The 3,604-nt window shown below is 35.8% G+C and overlaps 1 non-coding gene across 1 annotated transcript; it reads right to left on the bottom strand.

Annotated features, from left to right (window-relative positions):
* Nucleotides 1-806: 806 nt before the first annotated feature.
* On the bottom strand, nucleotides 807-887 carry TRNAL-UAG (transfer RNA leucine (anticodon UAG)). Its single transcript has one exon. It is a non-coding gene; the product is annotated as a tRNA-Leu (tRNA).
* Between the last annotated feature and the right edge of the window lie 2,717 nt (nucleotides 888-3,604).

Here is a 3,604-nt window from a genome sequence, read left to right as displayed (position 1 = left end):
AGTATTTTCTTTATTTTTTAATTGTGTGCTTTTCTGTTGCGCTTGGGAAGCGTTCCACCGAAACAAATATCCATCTGCAGTTTCCTTTTCCGCTCAACCAGAAAAGAATCATTGGCTCATCTTTGCAATCAGCGGACCGAAATATCATATACGGAATGTCAAGCGGAATTTTTTTTTTTTTTACATTTTTGAGGATGTTCTGCATTGAGCTGTTAATTCTCTTCATCGTTTCTCTGTCACTAAAACAATCTTGGTGAAGATCATGTTTTACACATGAACAACAAATATGTCTCCAGTGGTTTCGATACTGTTTGTTCATAGCATTCTGAGCCTAATGTTGTCTTCAAAACTAGAATCCTTGTTAGTTCGGGAAACCGAGAATTTGTGTTATGTTATTTTCAATAACGGCTCGAGCAAGTAAGGTTATAAGGCTAGTTTATTAACTCTGTTAGATTAAGAGTGTTTCTTCTGGACGGAGTTTCTGTTTTGAAATAAGAAAATGAGTTTTAGGAAGCAAAAGCCGTCCCTATTCCTCCAACTATCTCCCATTCACCTAAAAATGCACTTATAAAGAATTGTCTTCAAGATGGCAGAAACAAGAATTTTCCACTAACTGGGAATCATCATTACCAACTACCCTTGGAGGCTCCGAGAGATCAGCATCTAACATATTTTTTGTTTAATATGCAAAGCATTCTTTATGGGTGAAAGCATCATGAGAAAAAAAAGTTACAGCATGCCTGGTAATGAAACACACAACGTGATTCCTTTTCTCGATTCACAAATAACTGATAATGCAAAAACAATGGCAGTGGTGGGATTCGAACCCACGCCTCAATGAGACTGGTGCCTAAAACCAGCGCCTTAGACCGCTCGGCCACACTACCCACGACTGATTTCCTTACAAGCGATCGTGTTACTGCTGAGAGAAATGGCTGTTATATTAGCGTTGGCTACTAATTATTATTAATATCATCATCGATCTCCATTTTCCTTTGGCAACATAGTTGGTCGGAAGTCAAATTCGGTTCAAGTTATAATTAAAATAATTCTATACTATACAAAATGAATTACACACTAAATTGAGAGTTTTACGTAATTCAATAAGTTTACCACTTTTTTGTGTGTTTTGTTTTCTCCTTAATATGAATACCATAGTTGCGATAGTATGCGGTGTTTACATGCTTTTCGTTCTTGTGATGGCCGAAAAAGACCGGTGCCGTGCTAAGGTTAGCAGTAAGTTATTTTTAATTTTTCAAGCTATTTTATTTGTGACAGTGCAAGGGAAGTAATCTAGCATAGAACTGTATACATCTGAAATTGCTCAGACCAGGCTCTATCCTAATGTTGAAAATATCCATTTGAGCTGGACAGAAGGACTTGTGGTCTTGTGTAAGGATGGAGAATGGGAAACTCCTTGTAGATATCGTCCAGTAATATTTATGGAAGACAACACTGGTTGCCGAGTTTCGTGAGTTTTACCCTGCTTTGCTAAAATTGTTTAACTTTATTTTCTTTTTTTAAATTGTGTTCTTAACCAGAAGAATAATTCGGTGGTATTTGTCATCAGGGAGCTGAAAGGAAAGTCCTTAAGAGGACTTTCCTTTCAGCTCCCTGATGACAAATATCAAATCGAAAAGAAACGTCTATAAAAACAAAAAAAAAAAATCTTCATTCAGATTGTTGTCCCCACCCCCCTCTATCTCTCTTTTGTGAGATGTACAGTAAGTTGGTGAACCATTAAGTAAAGGTCTTACTGAGAGTTTCAATCTTTGCCAATTTGCCATTAAGCTGATGTCCATAGAATGAATGAGAAGCAGTCAAGAAAAGGATGAGTGTGGTGTGCCAGAAAGTACCAAGAAAACAAATTCATATGTCTTAGTCATGTTTGACAAGACACAAGAAATGGGGGTGAGAAGGACTTCGACAGACTGGAATAGATGAGGCTGCATTTAAAATCTATCTTATGGATCCTTCTTAAGGATGAAAGGAGTTAATGCTTCGTATCATGGATTATGAAATTTTATCCCCGCTTTGGGGGGGGGAATCGTTGTTGTGCACGGAAATTCACAATGCACGACTTTACCCTCGAAGTTTGTTATTATTCATTTTAACCGATCAGCAAGACTTTCAGCGAACCAATTCCGATTCTTATTTATTTTTCGATAGTAGTGACGTTCTTATACGATCAATAGCATGATTTGACAGAATAATTAAAATGATTGAATAACAGTAAAATGTAAAACAGTTTATAACAAATATGTCTTCAGCAGTGTGGACACTGTATGCTTACAGCCTTTTGAAATATGCGTTGTTTTAAAAACCGGAATCCATCTCCGGGTAGCAATCGGTAATCAGAGAAGTAAATGCTCGTATAAATCATTTATGCTTAGTATGCGAGATATCCTTGCATGGGAATAAAGAAAACACAAATAAAAGATATTTTCTCCACCCTCTTAACACGTATAGAATACATCAAAAAATATAATAGCAGTGAGGGGATTCGAACCCACGCCTCAAGGAGACTGGTACCTAAAACCAGCGAATTTGATCACTCGGCCACGTATACTTCATTAACAACAAAGCATCTATGTACAATCTGAATAGGAATAAATATATATACATCTATTTACAATTATATACATTTTGTACATAGTATGCTCATTCTAATTGGTATATTTCTTTGACATTTCTTTATGGCTTCACATTGTGTATATTATCTGTGTTTATACAGTCTTTTTTTTTGCATGATAATTTGCTCAGTGTTTTCTGTTTCCTATAGTCCTTATGCTTCATCTGAGCATTTGATTTTTTAAAAAATTTAGTGTCTCATACATTCTATCATTCTATCTGAATTATTGTTGTCATTTTATCTTAAGCACTCATATTAACATTTTGATTACTATTTCATAAATCCTATCACTCGGCCACACTACCTCGCTTTTTGCGTTCTTGATTATTTTGTTATCATTTATATACTCTGCTTAATAATGTTATTAAATGTATCTATTGCTTTAATTACATCAAAGAACTCGCTCTACTGTGTTCGCTGAAACTAACAACAAAAGGAATGTTCTTGTTTAATGCTATTAGCGAACGTGAATAGGTATTGACAGGATTTGTGAGCTTTCGTGGATCGGTCGTTTCATCTTAAAAGGATTTGCGAAACTTTAGGAAAACAAGTGTCGTTTCTATTCATGTCTCTAGAGTATCGAGTTTCTTGTGCAATCTTGTGTAATCTTAAGAGCTATTAAGAAGATCAAACAACCATCAAGGCTAAAGTGATTTAGAACAAAATATGTTTACAACGATTTGGATTTCTTGCGTTTATAATACTGGAAATAAAAAATTGATTTTGATGCGAATCCACCCACTTTTAAAGTTCAGTAGCACGAGATGAGTTGAGCTGTGTTGAATTAGGGCTGAACATTAGAATCCACCAGGCAAGTATGTGATTTCGGTCACATGATGCGTCTTTCTTGCGGCCTCTTTGAGGGGTGAAAAACTCAAGCTTCGAAAAGAGTATGCACTTCCAATTTGGTACCCTGCTCATTTCACTTTTGAATTGCCTTTATGAAGAATCGTCGTCTTCAAGATGGATTCG

This window comes from Typopeltis vanoorti, chromosome 3, assembly GCF_054136105.1.
Source record: "Typopeltis vanoorti isolate ZY-2024b chromosome 3, IOZ_Tvanoo_1.0, whole genome shotgun sequence".
Lineage (NCBI taxonomy): Eukaryota > Metazoa > Arthropoda > Arachnida > Uropygi > Thelyphonidae > Typopeltis > Typopeltis vanoorti.
The sequence above is the reverse complement of the archived record's forward strand: the minus strand, read 5'-3'. Positions and strand labels throughout refer to the sequence as shown.